The sequence below is a fragment of the Haliotis rubra genome, unplaced genomic scaffold (assembly GCF_003918875.1).
Source record: "Haliotis rubra isolate DU_JTF1 unplaced genomic scaffold, ASM391887v1 Scf766, whole genome shotgun sequence".
NCBI classification, from domain to species: domain Eukaryota; kingdom Metazoa; phylum Mollusca; class Gastropoda; order Lepetellida; family Haliotidae; genus Haliotis; species Haliotis rubra.
In genome coordinates, this window is record NW_025767486.1 from 439,160 (window position 1) to 460,105 (window position 20,946).

General features: G+C 46.5%; 1 pseudogene; it reads right to left on the bottom strand.

The window, feature by feature from the left end:
• The window catches only part of LOC124260500, a 72,549-nt pseudogene that overhangs the window by 3,157 nt on the left and 48,446 nt on the right, over nucleotides 1–20,946 (bottom strand).

Consider the following 20,946-nt stretch of genomic DNA (forward strand, 5'->3'; position numbering starts at 1 on the left):
ACAGGGAGATAATTAGAACACCTTCCCACTGGGTAGGTGACACGTATTGCGATATGCTGATCGAAAACCGGTATTTCGACTTGCATTCGGAAAACTTTGTAACACTCGGAAATGTTCAGATATGTCCTTGTTTCATTTGTGCCAAATATTATTCACATTTTTATTTTATCATGATTAAAAGTTGTTATTAAAGCTTAATCAAGCCTAGTGATTTTGTTGTGTAGTAGTATATACAATGGGGGTTTTGGACCAGTTCCAACGAAAGCCTCTGCAAAGCCTTATTTCACAAGTAAGGCTTTGGTCGGACCTTTAGCTCTTGCTACCATTACCCCTACTATGAAAAAGTTTGGGACGATAGCGGGATGCGAACGCCCAATGTTACACCTCCTAACCGAGCCACTTAACCGACTGAGCTACCGGGGGTATGGTTGACGCATGTCGGTATCCTGGGGTGCCGCTATGCCATGTTGACTGGCGGTAACACTGTACCGTACGGTACGATCAATAATTCCGCTCTTACAAACCCCCTACCTGGCCCATCCCTCAAGTAGTACAAGTTAGGCTCGTCGGCTTTCATGTCCACTTTATCTATGTTGTAAGTTTTGACTGACCATATAGGATCGGTGGCTCGCTACGGCTATCACCCTCATGTTCCCCGGCTGGTATAGATACCTAACTAGGGCCCTATCTGGTATCTGTTTCTCTTTTCCACGCGCAATGGAGCAGCCGACTCTGCCACTATTGATTTTAGTTTGATAGCGTCTGCGGTTTCTTATCAGTGAGCGGGTGACTTCATGGTTGATTGCCGACACCACCTTAGGGAGCCGTGATACCCATTCAGTCGATCGTTTTCCGGGTTGGCCATCTCCCTAGCATACTGATGCCCGAATAAAGCTCAGCCAAAGTCCTATTGAATCTCTCAACTATGGCGGCTGCGATGGGCTCCAGCCGTGCTGCGCCCTGACCTTTGTATCGTGTTTGTCTAACAGGTGTGACACGGCACCCATGAACTCCCGCCGGGGTCAACTTGCAGCTCTGTTGGCCACGTCAGCGGACTGCGTTTGTATATGCGTTGAATCCTCTGGCTACCTGGGCAGAATCTTTCGTGGTCAAGGGTTCGGCTTCCTTGTAACGACTGGCCACATCCACGACAGTTAAGGCATACTTGTACCTATTGTCGTGGGGTAGGAACAGTAGGTCTGCCTGGTGAGCGCTATTAGGTATGTTAATACCGAACCTCCTTCTAGGGCGCGTAGCGTGGTGCCGGTAAATAGATCTGCCACAGGGCTTGTTTTTCAAGCCACGCTTTGGCTTCCTCGGGGTACTTTCAGCCATTTTAGCCAGCTTATCTACAGCTAGCTCCTTTCCAGTACCCGTGGGCTATAGTAAATAGCCTCAAGCTTTCTCTGGTTCCGTGACATGTAAGCCTACATACACCTATGTTCTTGGTTCAATTTTCTCATGCCCGTGCGGCGCGCGTGTTTATCCCATCAATAGCTATCCAGCGTTTAGTGTCCATAGGCGACAGGGGCGTCTTGTTTATTGTCAGTCCATTATATCTTATGACCATCACTTCTAAGTGTGTTCATTTTATGTCTAAAGGTACGGGTCTTGAACAGGGCTTCCTTGAATCTGGCGTGTTTGATGTGTTGTTTAACCACGTACTTCTTAACACCCTTAGCCTTCCGGATCTCACCATTGTCAGCTTTCAGTATGGAGTACATCTTAGGCCTCAAACCTATGTACTCGGCTATGGGTGTGCCGGCACACTCATCCTTCATCTTACCTAGGACCTTTTTATTTACCGTACTGTGTATGACATGGTCCTTGGGGTAGTCGCTGGTGTCGTACAAATCGAGGTGTTTGTTCATGTCCTCATTACTGCGTCCTCGGTTGAATCTCCATCAGCAGGAATCCGTGTCAGTGTACAGAACTTCACACCTGTCATCGTACTGTTTCTTAAGCTCGTTGTAGTAAAAGTCGTACATCAGGTGTTTGGATAAATCGAGGATGCTCATCCCCACGTAAACAGGCCGGTTGAATTTTATGTGGCTTTTCTTCATGTGTAGAGCAACTAGGTCATCGGTGAATATTTTACTACGGGTGAATGCCGGACTGGCTATCAGTCTCCTGAGCTTGTCTTCCTCATTCGACCGAACCAGCTTCGCGGTCCGCAGCGTTTCCTAAGGTTCTCCATAGTCTTACCAAACACCGAGTTGTTCATGAGCTTGTAGAGATTTTTCTCAAAGTCACTGGTGGCAAGCTTTCGGAGGTCTGTGTTCATTCTGATGTAGGGCTCCATCCAGGGGCTCTGGTCGAACACGAGCACCCTGTGTATTTTGGTCAGCCTCATACCCAACGACAGGTACAGCTGTAGGTTGCGATAGTGAACTATGTACTTGGTCTTATTCATTAAGTTGGGCACAAGTTTTTCAACGTCTGCCACCCGCCCACCTAACAAGTTATGTTGGTACTCAGACATCCAGTCTGGGTTAACCCTCATACGTTCGGGGGCCAGGGGGTAGCTGTTGTGTGATGTGTGTAATGCCTTGGGGTATTCCAAGTCAACCGAGGATATAACCTTTATTGAATCTGGTGCGATGCTCATAACATCGACCTCCTGTGGCACCCATTCGAATCCCCCTGTGGGTAGATACTGGCTCATAGCCCAGCCGTACAGGTTGTTGGCGTCGAGGTAGAGAATGTGATTGGTTGGCTTGCTAGGGTCGTAACCCTTCACGTATTGATTATTTGCTTCGGCGTATCGGCTTGGTTGCCATGGACATCCGCTTCGCAAGCCTTTCTCAATGAATAGGTGCATGTCATAATCTGTAAGCAATTCCAACTTAACTCCAGTCTTTTTCAACAAGGCATCCCACGACAGACCTGGGCTGGTGTAATACCATGCAGGGTCGAGTTTATACTGCTTGAAACATGTCCTCCTAAACGTCTCAAACACGTCGGCTAACAGCAGTACATCTGTCCTCAAGTACAGGTCGTGATAGTCACCTAGGTTCTTACAACCCAGTTTATTCCATACATTGATAGCGTCGCGGTAATCGTCTTGGGATATTTCGAGTCAGTCAGATTGCTGTAAAATTCTCTGATGGGGGTAGTCTGGTCTCGGCGAACTTGGGCCAACTATCCATGTACTCATAGGGGGGTACACCCTTCCTCATCAGCAGGGGTCTAGTCTCGGCGTCTGTGTATCGATCGGTAATAGGGAAGGTATCGTTGGCCTTGACCAGACTGTCTAATGGCGACAATAAAATTGTACTGAATCTATGAACCTAAGGCCGTTTAAACTGAAGGAGATGTATCTCTCCATGTTGTTGGGGATACATCGTTATATTGCCATCGATTTTCGCGATGGCCTGCATGATTAAGTGAGAGTCATATCCTCTCAAGTTGTGAAAGACAACGGGAATGTTTATTGTCTTAGGGTTGATTCTAAGCTTGAGGTTACACGCAGCTGTGGTGGCCTCTATACTTACCGGTTACGTGGCAGTGATCTCTCACGGAATCCCCATTCAGTGGTGAGTCACACGCGTGGCAGTTAGTGCTACAGGCGTGAGCTAGCCTGTCGGCTTGGGTCATACGCATGGGAGCGACCCTATACAGTGCATTCCTAATAATTTTTCTTCCTCCTGCAAACACTTAAGAAACCTTTCAGCGGCGTCAGGGCCCTATACACTACCGAGCTTTCGTTTGCCCATCACATCGGACGACCGCGTATCCAAACCCACAGGCCTCATGCTCCTGTGTTTTGAGTGTGGTTGGGGTACCCCCAACAACCCCGCCTGTGGGTAGAGCATTGGGAGTACCCCCAACAGCCTCAACAGGTTTGACCAAGGCTTCAAAGTCGGCGTATATGATATAAGGCACAGACATTTGGTTCTTGTGGTTGCCGAATTTTAGGATATTGTCACCTTCCTTAGGCGGCATGTAGACTCGCATAGCCGTCTGCCCCACACCTTGGCAATCCTCGGTGGGATTCTAATAAATCAGCTCGTGTGAACCCATGTAGGCACCGTTAGCAGAAGTGGGTCTTTTCTCTGTGTGCTGATTGGTCATACAACAGCCTGCTAAAGTGTTTTATCCATGTGTAGTGGTACTTGGCACCTCGCTGGATCATGAATATATTGATAAGCGTTTCCCTCCCTGTCCCCAGCGGGCTGACTCTGTGCACTATTGTTGTGTTACCTTTCGTGCCCAAAGACATTTATAGCTAGATTATTCTGTTTTCTATTTTAGTGATCTGGGATATGGGGGTTGGTTCATCTATACCATCCCAGTTGAGCCCATCGTCTTGGGGATAGCTAGAAAGCCTGTCTGAATGAGTGTCAGCTGGAAACAAGGCTGACCTGATAGCTACCCTCAGGCAATCGTCTCCTCTATTCTTGACATTGACCATGGCATGTTTTTTCCTATAGTAGGGGGGCAAGTCTAGGTATGACCCACCTCTGAGCGGCTGCGTAGTTAGCTATGTCTAGATAGACATTATCGATTTTATCTACAGCCCACCCGGACCCCAAGTGTGTGTAGTGTTCTAGGTATTCTCGTATCTGCTGAAAACTGGTATCGATTGATGCGTTAATGGTCTCTGTATGCGTGACAACCTCTTGCCTACCTCTGAAGTAAGGCTGAACGTACTCAGTGACCCCTTCCCCAACTTGCTTATCGAGCGACATTTTAACTGTGATCTGAAACTTGATACTTCCAAGATCGTTTAGTTCCTGGTTTATTTTATCAGCTATCAGAGGCTTGATATCTGCGATATCTATGTTCCTATCAACATGCATGCGCCAGCCTCTTAAATAATTACCTACAGCGCAAACTGTAGGTCAATAGCTCTATTCTGCCGTAACAGTTCTACAAGCTGTGGTTTACTCATACGGGAATACCCCACTAACCCCAAATCCCGTGCCTGAACTTTCAGTTGTTTTACAGTGGGAGGTTTTGCTACGGGGGCATGTGATAACAATGCGATTAACCCGGCTCTCCCCAGGTTTGAATAACCCGTGAATCCAAGCTGTTTTGCTTGAGCTTTTAATTGTTTTACCGTAGGAGGGGCTTCTAAACCTAGTAATTTCAACAATGCTGGTTTGGGCATTCGAGAATACCCAATTACACCCCTCTGCCTGGCGACCTGCTTAAGTTCACCAACAGTAGTCATAGTTGCGTACACACCTATGAAGATCAATGTCTAATTGGGCCGCCCGTAAAGGTAAAAATCTAGATACACTTTATCGATTATTCCCTCGGCCCACCCGGAACATGCGCAGTATAGTAGGGTGTTTTGTATTACTTGCAACGAATCGTCAACAAGTATATCTATATCCCCATGCACATCTACTCGCCCCCCATCAAAGTAATTCCAAGTGTGCCCAGCCCATGGCACATCAAACCCTACTTTTACCAAGATTGTAAAGGAGCACCCCTTATATAGTTCACTAACAATCATGGGTTTGAGGACACTGATATCTATACTTTTCCCCACATCCATCTGCCAGCTTCTAAGACAACCTTCCCTGGGCTCAATTTCTACAAACATAGCTATCGTAGAGGTGTGTATAATCTCTAACTGGGTCACTGTCAAAGGGAGGTAACTCCTCAAAGCCTTACACTACTATCTTGAAAGTAAGCCCACGTTCTTTTATGTAGGCCTTTTTATTCTCGTAGATGAGATGATGTCTGACTCACGTTAAGCCCGTGAGCTTTACATAAGCAGTAGTGCCCTTTAACCCTATGCCACACACAGAACACGCGGCGTAGTTAGGGCTTCCCATGTGGAACCAACAGTACCCCCTAGTCCTACATCTCTTATCACAGGGTTCTTTCTTCCCCATAAGTATGTATTAGCATCGGTATGGAGCAGGTCTCATGTTTAGCATACTTATATGAGTACTTAGTCTAATTGTTTTACGCAACCAACGCAGTCGCTGCTATACCCAGCGCTATGAAGACCAGTTCACGGTCCATTTGCCCCTTGGATGGTGTGTAGTACTGGTGAGTGTAGGTTTATTGAGTGGTTGCAACTGTTTACCAGTTAATAGGTAGTATTGTCTCGCTGCCTCGTCGACATCGTGGAATGTTTGAATGGCATGGTTTTCACGCCTGAGTTGTTCGTTAATGTAATCGATCCTCTGGAGGCGTTTTTAGCATGCTTTCGGATTGTGCTGTTTGTAATTTCTCAATAGCGAGATCGTGCCGCTTCCTTTCTTCCTGTATTTCAGCCGGCGTGTGACTCTGCAGTAGTTTGAGAAGAGGAAATTACTCGGAAAATGCTAGGGCATTTACTAACGCCCACCAACCATCATGGCGATCGTAGCCATCCTATATTTACTTCGTAATATTTTCAGGTAGTATCCCTTGTTTTACTAGGATGTCTTTTGTAGCCATCGCCATACCAAGGTTCATTATAAGCATACCCATATCCTGCAGGTTGAAATCTAGCTTGATAGTTGGTTGTTTAAGCACCATTTTGGTCAACCGGCGTATCCTACGGCTAGACTGGCGACCACTGTGGCGTGGTATGCGTCGTTGACGAACGTTTTCCCCTCAGACATTATGTATATGATATAAAAATATTAAATTATAACATGATATGTGGGTTGACCTCTAATTGTGGGGGTTCCTCCCCGGGATCCTTGGGATTCCTGTGTCGTGTATATAACCATGAGATAGCCACGGCAGCAGTTGCGCATACAGCCAACAATAATCGAGACGGGTGGGTCACCTTGATAATTTTATGTTGGTTACACCACCGTTTTTTACCGGCAGCTACTCTCTTAGGATTCTTCTGCCTGGTTACTGTAGGGTTCACCTCCCTGGGGGGTGGGATCCCCTCTGAAGGGGTCGCCTCCAGTTGGGGTTTCCCCCATCTCCTCCTGTGCAGCATCCATCTATACTATTATTATTATTATTTTTCCTCTCAAATTGACAATGCTTTGCCGTAATAATCGCCGCCGTAACCGGGGCTAACAACATACCATATTTGTGGTACAGCTCGCAGCTAATAGAGCTCAAGGCGTGTTCGATAAAATGGGTCTTTCTCAAGGTCTTCCCACAGGTAAAGTCGGCGTTCCTGGGGAATGGGAAGGAAGTATGACGCAATACTAGTGTATATCTGGGTCATAGCCGATCCTATTGTCCTTGTCATCTCTGCTCGAGGCGGGTCTCATTATCTAGCGATACAGCTTATCGATTTCTTCGGCTGACATTTTGTGAATTTTATCTGGAGTGTACTCCCCAAAGTAATGTTTGGCTTTGCCACCAACAGACAACGCCACCAGTTTCTCTCGCTTATCATCATCCACCTGTGGTGATTGGGGTACCAACAATTGTTCGGTCAGTTCATCACACTCCATCTTATAATGTAACAAGTAAGATTTAGTTTTAACTATATAATATACGATATAGGTGAAACAGAGAGAAATGAAGGTTCAGTTGCACACGACGAACACTTCAAATATCATAGCTATAACTAAACACTAAGCATTTATACTAAGCATTGCTAAGCATTGCTAAGCATTTGCTAAGCTTTGCTAAGCATTTACTAAGCATTGCTAAGCTAAAACACCCTATAAGCCACTGGTTGGTCGGTCTTGAGCACGAGCTTAGCGTGTTTAGTTTCAGCGAGCTGTTTCTTCACACGTTCCCTATCATGTTTGCTCATCACATCGTTCTCTCTCAAACACTCCTCGAACGAATCCCTGTCCTTACAGTGAAATAAGGCCACCCATCGCGTCTGCTCCCTGAGGTCTTTCAATACCGAGTTGAATTTCTGCGTTAGCACCCAGACGCTGTGATTTGCATGCCGGCCAGAGAAGGCCAGGTACGATAGCATATCTTTCTTTTTTTGTTATCTCGCGATTAGCGCTGCAGTCGTCCAGTATGAACAGCGTCGACTCACCTTTAAATTTCATATGGTAAGCTTTCAACCAGTCCTGCAGACGTGGTCCCGGATCGACTCTGTGTACGTCCGGGTCCGTCATCACCCAAGGTCTTTCCGTGTACGTTTTATTCATGCTCAGAGTAGGGCACATGATAACGATGTTATCAAACACATCCCTGTAGTACCCCTCCAACATATCCAACACAAAAACGGTCTTCCCACAGCCAGTCTGCCCACACACTATGGCGCAGTGTGGGTCACGTGGTAAACCAATGCCGCCGGCAGGCAAATCAGTAGATGGCTTGCACGAATCTCCCATTGTCTATATTAAGTTGCGCGTCCATAATAACGTACAGATATAATTTCAACTTGCCAGCGGGTTGAGCCTTCTTGGTAATCTGGATAGTAATCCCCTCGCTGCCATTATCTATGCGGCGACCACTACCGTGCAGTTTATCGTCATCCGTGGATCGCATGTCCAACCACAGCGCGTACTTGTTGGTTAAGTATTCGCCGATTTGAACGGATGATAGGTCCAGGTCTTTGGCTATGTATGGATGTTTGCTCGGTAGCTTTTTTATCTCATCCCATTGTTGGTATGCCCTCATACCATGACTGAACAGCTGGTTGGGCGCGCCCTCGATGGTCACTTCCACCTTTTCAATCTCGGGGTTGAAAAACTTCTCGCTGTCCCTCCGGAACGGCTCGTAATCCTCCACGGGGACGACCAGGATGCCTTTCATCGATCGCGCCGGCACGTTCAGGTTGATATTCCACACAGTGTCGCTCTTATCTCGCATGACTGATCTATGCCTCAGTATGCGATCGTACAGGATTGCCATCTTCCCAGAGTAATGACTTCGAACCTGCCTGGCCAGCTCCGGGTTAGTGACCATGTCGAACTCCAGAGAGATGTTGTCTATGGTGTAACTGGCCTCATCACCGTTCGGCGTCGCGCACTACTTTGCTGTAGTCGTTAAGCGTTAGCTTCGTATTCAAGCCTATCACCCAGCGGCCTGGTAAAGCGGGCGTGTCCCGTGAGCAACTTCGAAGTCGGCGACGCACGCAGAACCTGTTCCCGTACGCTTGAGCGATGGCCTTTTCACCGTCCGATAGCTTGTCTAGCTGGTCTTGCGTGAAGCTATACCCAATGCGCAACCGGGACGATTTGCTGATACCCTGGTACACGTCATTGCCACGTTCTCTCTCGCTTTTCCAGAGATCCCCGTAGCAGTGAAACGCGCCGCTGTCGTCGATGCTCAGCACCTCGTTACCGCTGATCTTGATGGTGGTTTTCTTGATGATGGCTCGACCCCACGTTCCGCACTAGCTCACGCTTGTCGTTGGTGGAGGTCAAGCGTGAGGTTGAGCGCCAGTCGAACCGTGCCTGGTACAATGAGGTCATTCTCGCCAAGGTTTGGAAATCTAACCAGCAGCGTTTAGTTCTGGTCTATCTTGCTGGGATTGTTGGTGATGCTCACCGACTGGCGCACGGCTCTGACGCCTAGAGGATCTCTCGACCTTCTGAAAGGATCTAGTTTTCTACCGTACATTGTTATATAAATGAAATATATAAGTTTTAATACTAAATAATGGCAGAGTACATCCCTATGGATGATATGTGGGATGATAGTGCCCAGGCATTCGAGGATGACACCACATTCACTACCCCCTTAAGTACTGAACTTGTACAGCCTGCTGTCGACGATTATTACGACGCAGTTGAAAATAGAGACAACATCAAGCCGTTGGGAAGGGACTATGCCAAGTTCACCGTCGATAAGAAGGGCACGCTGCGATTGAAAGCTCACCCGGGTCGATATCATAAAAAAAGACGGGAAGCCGTATGCTTTGTCAACACTCACCAGTCGCCCTGGTGGGGGTCAGCTGATCCGTGATGAACTAGGCTTCATAGATTACGGTGGCGCACAACCTAAGCTTCCCCCGAAGGCCGTCCAAGATCTGCAAGCATCCAGGCCCAAAGGCGATGAAGGCGATATACCCCAACCCCACATCGCTCGCGAGAAAATAAAACTCACCAAAGCGGATGGTGATATGAAACGTCGTATTGAGGAGAGAATAAAAAACTTGGAAGACGAGAGACGGACTCGGTTGGAATCCGCTTCCTCTAACCAGGAAGCCCTCCGATCACAGATCAGTAGAGTACGGGAAACCATCGATCGAGTCCTACATGAAGACACCACGCTAGCTGACAGGATTCGGATACTGTTCCGGGAGCAAGGGATCACCATCGCCAGCATTCTGACTGCATTGGGTTTCATTATATCAACCCTGGTGGTGTCATTGAGTGGGGGTACCCCCACGCCTGCACCAACACCAACACCAACACCCACAGGTGGTGTCAAAGAGTGGATAAAAAAACTAGGGGAAGCCCTGGCTAAACTGGCTGGTAAGGCCGCTGAAGCCCTGCCCGGCATCCTGGGTAGCATCGTTTCGTGGCTGCTGAGCGCTCTGGCTAAAACTGCCACGTGGCTTAGTCAAAACCTGTGGGCAGCCATCGTCGCCGTGGCGGGTTTGGTATACGTAGCGGCTAAGGAATTTTTAACCAAATGAGTCCCAAAGCTACCCCACCAACCACCATAGCTGTTTTACGGTCGATATGCTGCTGATTGGACGCTGCAGGCTGGGGCTGTAGGTGTGTTGGTTGCACCCTAGGCTCCGGGGGTGGCGCCACTATACCCGTTTCACCGGTCGTGGGTGGTGGGACGTGGGGGTTGTTGACATCGAGGTTGACACCCAACTTTTGGCCCGCCGTGGCTATGACTATTTCGTTGTTGTAGCCCACCACTTTTTTTACTCTCAGTTGCATATCGCTCGGAGCCATGTACAACCCCACGTCGAACACGTAGTCGACTTTTCGACCTGGCATATTCCAACACGTCTTGGTAGCGTTTGATGGCACTCGGAGATCAACTGGAGCATTGATAGCATCCTCTCGTTGACAACGAACTGTTTCTGGCGTCGTAAGCAGTCCCCTTACCGAGGATGTTGGAGCGCGTTTGGCGTCTGCGCACCCAACAAGCTACCACGTGCGTTCGAATCGAGTCGTTTAACCTGAATTACCCCGCGCGAGTGAATCCTTTCGGCGTGTCCAGCATGAACTTTTCCAGTCATCCGCTGACCCCTGCTCGAACCTCCAGACTCGGTAATCCTTACTGTTGTCGAAAGCCATGTAACGGTCATCCCACTTTCGTTTCGCTGTGAGGTGATGATACGACTTGTATCCCCATTCTTTCAACTTCTCGCTGGCATCCACGAGGTGCATGTTGTGAGCGATGGGGATACCCAATCAAATGGTTCGGTCCCGCAAAGCGCCAATCCGTCTTCGTGTTTAGTTCGAATTCGTTGCAAATACGTTAAGTAGGCCCGTCTATCGTACTGGTTGTTTACTGCATCCCCGCCTTTTCCTGTGGGAGCGGGGGCTGATCTCTTTGAGGATACGCCTGACCTGGTAGTACACGTGAAGCGTGAACACAGACTGACTCAGCGGTCCACGCCCGAGTGTCGGTCAATGTCACACCACACCCGTTGTAGCGCACCACCGCGGCGAAGTTGAGTTGATTCTGCCAGAACTGCATCGGTTTGTTGAACCAAGCGTGAACTACCTTAGCGTTAGTCACCGAAAACTTATACTTATCAAACACATCTATGAACTGGGCGTCGAAATACAACCGGCAGCGACCACGATCTTCATGTGGGGAAATCTACGTCCAGTTTAGGGTAAAACACTCCAGGGGAGTACATTTTAAAACTATTATATAATGAGTTTATATACTCTAACATGTACATAACACTTACAGGAATAACGGCGGCGAGGCCGTTCAGCTGACGACGCGATCGATAACACGTCCGGGTCAACTTCGAAGTCGCACTATGCGATATCACCTACCTACCGCGATGGACTAACATCAACGCTAGCAACAATAAACTGTTTGTAGGTGGCGCCGCAACCAGATAACTGACGGCTACTACAGCGTGTGCTCTCTAAGCGACGAGGTCTTCAAACCCCTGGGAGCCGAACTCAAGATGAACGACTCAAACGGCACAGTGGTGTTAATCAACAACGGAAGAAACTCCTTGAGGCTTGGCCGACCATTGGCGAGGACACTCGGTATGCAGCCTGACGAGATAAAACCTACAACAACCGTCACAGGCACTAAGTTACCCGGCCTAGTACCGTACCGAGAGCTGTGCATTCATCTCAGCCAGGTTAGCACAACTGACAACATTCAAGGGGGTCACCCTTCCACTATACTGAGAGCCGTACCGGTGAAAACGGAGAAATACAACGATGGTAGAACTGTGTCGTTTTCATCTCGGCAGTATAAGAGGTTAACCCAGGGCAACATCCCTGAGCTGATAATATCGGTGTTAGATATAAATCATAATCTCGTGAATATAGGATACCTCAGCATAACGCTGCACATAAAATGACCAGCGCACAAGGTCCTGGAATGAAGTTGAAAAATGCATCAATGTGGGGATCTCCGACCTCGAGGGGACACACGCGGATTCGACGACCCGGAGTAGATGGTAAATTGTATGCTTTGCAACTGAAAAACAGCATTTACAAACGCGTTGAAGTCCCCTCCAATGGTGGTACTAGCAACCTAAGTGATATAGTAGATACCTCAAGAGCGGTTGTCAACACTCGGTACACCCTAGTCCGCGACCGGTGATGATAAATGGATGATATACCCATCGTTCGGGGCAAACTGTTCGACTTAACCGATGTTGAGAGCACTACCGTCGCCCGAAATAAGCCATATACACTCGTCTTCACCGATGATGACTAGTGGGTGTTGTTACCCGATAAAGCCGACTGGTTTCTCAATATTAGGCTCGGCTCCCCCTACGTGTTCACGGATAACAAAGACAACCACCTAAACAAAGTCGTGAACAACGGAACCCTGCTCGTGGCTTACGTCCCGACTCAGAGACGTAGCATAGTCATCAGCCCACTCGCCAGTATGGCAGCCCACATGCTATCGAGTAAAGTGGGAATGCAAAACGTGACATTGCAGTTGGTGTCTGAATTTGAAGGCGTGGTCAGGATACTGGAGAGTCTACCGGCGAACTCAACACTGATCATCCAAGTCTACCTAGGGGAACCATCGCAGGATTATACCGAAATCGTGAAGGGGGTCAAACTCCGGTTGGGGAAACAACAACAGTATCACGTTTGCAACATTTACGTGCGGGTGGGTGTCGACTCCAAAACCAGTCTGCAGGGTGTCACCGTGATCGTGGAAGACACTATATCACTAAACAAGATCTTCCTACCCGACAACATACACTTCATGGGGGTGAAGTGCACCCCTGAACTATTATCAGAAAACCAGTTGGAAATTATATCGTAATAGTATTATAGCAATGTCTTGGCCTCACCCCAACACTACGATTAACGACCTAGGTGATACGGAGGGATTCGATCAACCTGGTGAGGAAGGCACCTTATACATCCTGCACTTCAAAGACAACGTATATAGGCGGATGCCGTTATCAGATGTTAAAGAGCCTGAATGGTTACTCAACTTAACCCTCACTGCACCTTATATCACCTTGAGACAAGATGGTACTATCTCCGAGATTAAGAACAACGGCATAATTATAGGAGCGTTCGTTCCGGACCCCAGCGGCTTAGTTCTGCCAGGAGGAGCGTTCGTTCCGGACTCTAATAATGTATATATCGCACCAATACCAAACCACTCGGGCAACATGTTAACTTCCAGGGAGAAGGTGAAGACAGAGATCAAATTACTTGATCACCAAGAGGTCTTTAGAAATGTCGCGGAAAACTTCACATTCATCATAGACGTCTATCTCGGAGAGACCCCGTTTCCTGGGCATCTTAACATTATAGATGATATGTTGATACGGTGGGAAGACAGGTGTAATAACCAACGTTGTCGTATTATTAGGTATCGGGAAACGACCCTGTACCAAGTCTTGAGGGGGTTCGTCTCTTTAATGGGAGTAGAGCTAAGACCCCGCTTTTTTACACGTACGCTAATCTAAGTATTATCGGCTTTAAGTACATTAATCGAAGGTTAAATAAAACCCAATTAAAATATATTATAGGGTGAGCTATATCCCTGAACTAGTACCAGAACACTAGTTGGAAACTAGATCATAATAGCATACCCGGATACCCAATTAAAAAATATTTTATCAGATATATTATAGGCACACAGAATGGGGCTATACCCAGTCAGAGGAAGTAGCGAAGGCCCTGGAAACCGTGAGCGGGTTCCGTTTGAGGCAGTTATGTGATGTGAAACGCCAACTAGAACAAGACCGCGACACGCCGTAAAGCACTGTGTAAGAAGTACCATAGAGCTTTCAATATCGTGGGACGGGCTGACACTGCCCTTATGGCAACCAGCATGGGACTGGGAGCGGCAGGTGTTGGGTTGTTAGCTACCATCGTGGCTGCCCCCGTAGTGCTAGGCATTGAAATAACAGCTGGGGTGGCAGGGGTGTTAGGGTTGGCTTAAGTTTGCATCCCGCCAGACTGCATCGTAAGGCATTGAAACACGACGAGATCAGAGTTCAGGCTGAAGCAAAGCTGAACACAGTAAGTGAGCGTATTTCCACGGCACTCACTGACAGTAAGATCTCAGAGGAGGAATTTAGTTCAATCCTCTCTGAACTCACAAAATATAACAAAATGAAACAAGAGATTCGATCCAAGTCTCGTAAGTCTGCTATCAGTGAGGACGAGAAAAAAAAGTACATAGAACAAGGGGTGAAAAAAGCCCAGCAAGCCTTTATTACAAACACCAAAGAGATCATAGGCGATTCACATTAAACTGTTTCATCGAGATAAACATGGCATAGCAGCACGTTAGACGCAGCCCAGTATTGGATGATGCAATCCCAGGATAGACCCGTTAAACCAACATGCGTCAACCATACCCCCGGTAGCTCAGTCGGTTAAGTGGCGCGGTTAGGAGGTGTAACATTGGGCGTTCGCATCCCGCTATCGTCCCAAACTTTTTCATAGTAGGGGTAATGGTAGCAAGAGCTAAGGGTCCGACCAAAGCCTTACTTGTGAAATAAGGCTTTGCAGAGGCTTTTGTTGGAACTGGTCCAAAACCCCCATTGTATATACTACTTGTGTTTTTGCTCTATAAATCAAGAAGTAACTCGATTATAAGTAGTTATTGTTTAAAAATACTTCATGCAATATATTGCAATACATAACGCAATACATGTTTGCGCATCGCAATATGAAAATTCTCTGCAATACCCACCCATATGTAATACAGGGAGATAATAATTCCTACCTGCTCAACTGGTTCAGGAATGGCTCAGCCTGTTTCTCATTGTCTAGGAGGATCGTCCTCATAGATTGGTATGCCTCCAAGAAGTCTGAACCCTGGGCTTCCTGCCAACACATGAATAATGTAAACACACATCTAACAACACTGGTACAATGACATACTCACAGGGCATACCCACTAACAAGTAGGCACAATCAAGTACAAGTGGGGCACAGTGATGTACAAGTGGGGCACAGTGATGTACAAGTGGGGCACAGTGTTGTACAAGTGGGGCACAGTGATGTACAACTAAGGCACAGTGATGTACAACTGGAGCACAGTGATGTACAACTAAGGCACAGTGATGTACAACTGGAGCACAGTGATGTACAACTGGGGCACAGTGATGTGGAACTGGGGTACAGTGATGTACAACCTGGGGCACAGTGATGTACAACTGTGGCACAGTGATGTACAACTGGGGCAAAGTGATGTTATTATGCCCTACATTGTCTACAGAGGAAGATGACTATTGTAACAATGCGAGTGTGTTATTATGCCCTACATTGTCTACACAGAGTGATGGCTACTTGAACAATGAGTGTGTGTTATTACGTGCTACATTTTCTACACAGGGAGGTGACACTGTATCAATGAAGGCATGTGATTATGACCTAGGTGTCTACACAGGGAGGTGACACTGTACCAATGAAGGCATGTGATTATGACCTAGGTGTCTACACAGGGAGGTGACACTGTATCAATGAAGGCATGTGATTATGACCTAGGTGTCTACACAGGGAGGTGACACTGTACCAATGAAGGCGTATGATTATGACCTAGGTGTCTACACTGGGAGGTGACACTGTAACAATGCAGGGGTGTCATTATGACCTAAGTGTCTACAAAGGGAGGTGACACTGTAACAATTCAGAGCGTCATTATGACCTAGGTGTCTACACTGGGAGGTGACACTGTAACAATGCAGGGGTGTCATTATGACCTAAGTGTCTACAAAGGGAGGTGACACTGTACCAATGCAGGGATGTCATTATGACCTAAGTGTCTACAAAGGGAGGTGACACTGTACCAATGCAGGCATGTCATTATGACCTAGGTGTCTACAGAGGGAGGTGACACTGTACCAATGCAGGGATATCATTATGCCCTAGGTGTCTAAACAGGGAAGTGACACTGTAACAATGCAGGAATGTCATTATGCCCTAGTTGTCTAAACAGGGAGGTGACACTGTAACAATGCAGGGGTGTCATTATGCCCTAGGTGTCTCATAGGGAGGTGACTTTGTAACAATGCAGGAATGTCATTATGCCCTAGGTGTCTCATAGGGAGGTGACTCTGTAACAATGCAGGGGTGTCATTATGCCCTAGGTGTCTCATAGGGAGGTGACTCTGTAACAATGCAGGGGTGTCATTATGCCCTAGGTGTCTCATAGGGAGGTGACTCTGTAACAATGCAGGAATGTCATTATGCCCTAGGTGTCTAAACAGGGAGGTGACTCTGTAACAATGCAGGAATGTCATTATGCCCTAGGTGTCTCATAGGGAGGTGACTACTGTAACAATGCAGGAATGTCATTATGCCCTAGGTGTCTCATAGGGAGGTGACTCTGTAACAATGCAGGAATGTCATTATGCCCTAGGTGTCTAAACAGGGAGGTGACTCTGTAACAATGCAGGAATGTCATTATGCCCTAGGTGTCTCATAGGGAGGTGACTCTGTAACAATGCAGGGGTGTCATTATGCCCTAGGTGTCTCATAGGGAGGTGACTCTGTAACAATGCAGGAATGTCATTATGCCCTAGGTGTCTAAACAGGGAGGTGACTCTGTAACAATGCAGGAATGTCATTATGCCCTAGGTGTCTCATAGGGAGGTGACTCTGTAACAATGCAGGAATGTCATTATGCCCTAGGTGTCTCATAGGGAGGTGACTCTGTAACAATGCAGGCATGTCATTATGCCCTAGGTGTCTAAACAGGGAGGTGACTCTGTAACAATGCAGGAATGTCATTATGCCCTAGTTGTCTAAACAGGGAGGTGACACTGTAACAATGCAGGGGTGTCATTATGCCCTAGGTGTCTCATAGGGAGGTGACACTGTAACAATGCAGGGGTGTCATTATGCCCTAGGTGTCTCATAGGGAGGTGACACTGTAACAATGCAGGAATGTCATTATGCCCTAGTTGTCTAAACAGGGAGGTGACTCTGTAACAATGCAGGGGTGTCATTATGCCCTAGGTGTCTCATAGGGAGGTGACACTGTAACAATGCAGGGGTGTCATTATGACCTAGGTGTCTAAACAGGGAGGTGACACTGTAACAATGCAGGCATGTGTCACTAAGACACACAAGACTAAGTCATTTGTGAACACATTGGCACAACCTACACTCTATGTGATAAGAAAAGTATCATTAAGCTCTGCGCAGTTGAAGCACAAGTTAGTTACCTGTTCTACCCAATCCAGGAACTGCTGGCCAGTGTCTCCACTCATCAGACAGTTGAGCTGCATGGAACTCTGCCGCAAGATGGCGTAGATGCGAGCCAGGTATGGAGACACCTTCCGCATCTGACTGACAAACTCCTCTGTCTTCCTCAAGGGGAGGGACTGGTCACACAGGTGCCATCCCTAAGAATGCATATCATGAGTATGTAACTTGACATAGGTAGAGTAAAACATCACCACTGACACATTTACACAGTCACATGTAGATTGACACATTTAGACAGACACATGTAGACTGACACATGTAGACAGACACATGCATACAGACACATGTAGACAGACACATTTAGACAGACACATGTAGACTGACACATGTATACAGACACATGTAGAACCATTGTCTGTTGACATTTGGACATGACAGGTGAATATTTATTTCTAAATGTCAAAACCCAGTACAATAGCCAATGAGTGTCAATTATCAATACATGAATTATGTGTTGAACATTTGATAGATAGGTAAGTATGTCATAGTAGCAAGAGAGACATGAGGTCTGTATCTGCTACCTACCTCTTCAAATTCACACAGCAGTCGGACTCCAAAACTCTCTGACTCCCACCCCTCTGAGTCAGGGTTAAAGGCCTGCAACATAACCAGCATTACATGTTCCTCATACAGACAGTCAACAGAACCAGCTTTACATGTTCCTCATACAGACATTCAACAGAACCAGCTTTACATGTTCCTCATACAGACAGTCAACAGAACCAGCTTTACATGTTCCTCATACAGACAGTCACCAGAACCAGCTTTACATGTTCCTCATACAGACAGTCACCAGAACCAGCATTACATGTTCCTCATACAGACAGTCAACAGAACCAGCATTACATGTTCCTCATACAGTCAACAGAACCAGCTTTACATGCTCCTCATACAGTCAACAGAACCAGCATTACATGTTCCTCATACAGACAGTCAACAGAACCAGCTTTATAAGTTCCTCATACAGACAGTCAACAGAACCATCTTAACATGTTCCTCATACAGACAGTCACCAGAACCAGCTTTACATGTTCCTCATACAGACAGTCAACAGAACCAGCTTTACATATTCCTCATACAGACAGTCAACAGAACCAGCTTTACATGTTCCTCATACAGACAGTCAACAGAACCAGCATTACATGTTCCTCATACAGACAGTCAACAGAACCATCTTAACATGTTCCTCATACAGACAGTCAACAGAACCAGCTTTACATGTTCCTCATACAGACAGTCAACAGAACCAGCATTACATGTTCCTCATACAGACAGTCAACAGAACCATCTTAACATGTTCCTCATACAGACAGTCAACAGAACCAGCATTACATGATCAGTCCTCAGATACAGAACCAGACAGTCAACAGAACCATCTTAACACAGACAGACAGTCAGAACCAGCTTTAGTTCCTCATACAACATACAGACAGTCACCAGAACCAGCTTTACATGTTCCTTACAGACAGTCAACAGAACCAGTTCCTCATACAGACAGACATGTTCCTCACACAGACAGTCAACAGAACCAGCTTTACATGTTCCTCATACAGACAGTCAACAGAACCATCTTAACATGTTCCTCATACAGACAGTCAACAGAACCAGCTTTACATGTTCCTCATACAGACAGTCAACAGAACCAGCTTTACATGTTCCTCATACAGACAGTCAACAGAACCATCTTAACATGTTCCTCATACAGACAGTCAACAGAACCAGTCAACAGACAGAACAGAACCAGCTTTACATGTTCCTTACCTCAACAGAACCATACAGACCAGCTTTACATGTTCCTCATACAGACAGTCAACAGAACCAGCTTTACATGTTTTTCATACAGACAGTCAACAGAACCAGCTTTGCATGTTCCTCATACAGACAGTCAACAGAACCAGCTTTACATATTCCTCATACAGACAGTCAACAGAACCAGCTTTGCAGGTTCCTTATACAGACAGTCAACAGAACCAGCTTTACAGGTTCCTCATACAGAAAGTCAACAGAACCAGCTTTACAGGTTCCTCATACAGTCAACAGAACCAGCTTTACAGGTTGCTGATACAGACAGTCAACAGAGCCAGCTTTACATGTTCCTCACACAGATAGGCAAGCATTACCTCAAGGAGGTCACGTGATGTCCGTGAGGCTGTCTTTGGGCGCAACGACGGGCGCAGTGAACTGCCGCTGAATATGCCAAAGCTGCTCTTTATCTCTGAACACAAGAACCAGACACAGAGATTATTATACTTCCATTGGTTAGTATACTGACATCTTACCTTTGGGGAAGTGTATAATGTATGGCTGACATCTTACCTTTGGGGAAGTGTATAATGTATGGCTGACATCTTACCTTTAGGGAAGTGTATATGTATGGGTGACATCTTACCTTTAGGGAAGTGTATATGTATGGCTGACATCTTACCTTTAGGGAAGTGTATATGTATGGCTGACATCTTACCTTTAGGGAAGTGTATATGTAGGGTGACATCTTACCTTTAGGGAAGTGTATATGTATGGCTGACATCTTACCTTTAGGGAAGTGTATAATGTATGGCTGACATCTTACCTTTAGGGAAGTGTATATGTATGGGTGACATCTTACCTTTAGGGAAGTGTATATGTATGGGTGACATCTTACCTTTAGGGAAGTGTATAATGTATGGCTGACATCTTACCTTTAGGGAAGTGTATATGTATGGGTGACATCTTACCTTTAGGGAAGTGTATATGTATGGCTGACATCTTACCTTTAGGGAAGTGTATAATGTATGGCTGACATCTTACCTTTAGGGAAGTGTATATGTATGGGTGACATCTTACCTTTAGGGAAGTGTATATGTATGGGTGACATCTTACCTTTAGGGAAGTGTATATGTATGGGTGACATCTTACCTTTAGGGAAGTGTATATGTATGGGTGACATCTTACCTTTAGGGAAGTGTATATGTATGGGTGACATCTTACCTTTAGGGAAGTGTATAATGTATGGCTGACATCTTACCTTTAGGGAAGTGTATATGTATGGCTGACATCTTACCTTTAGGGAAGTGTATATGTATGGGTGACATCTTACCTTTAGGGAAGTGTATATGTATGGGTGACATCTTACCTTTAGGGAAGTGTATATGTATGGCTGACATCTTACCTTTAGGGAAGTGTATATGTATGGCTGACATCTTACCTTTAGGGAAGTGTATATGTATGGCTGACATCTTACCTTTAGGGAAGTGTATATGTATGGGTGACA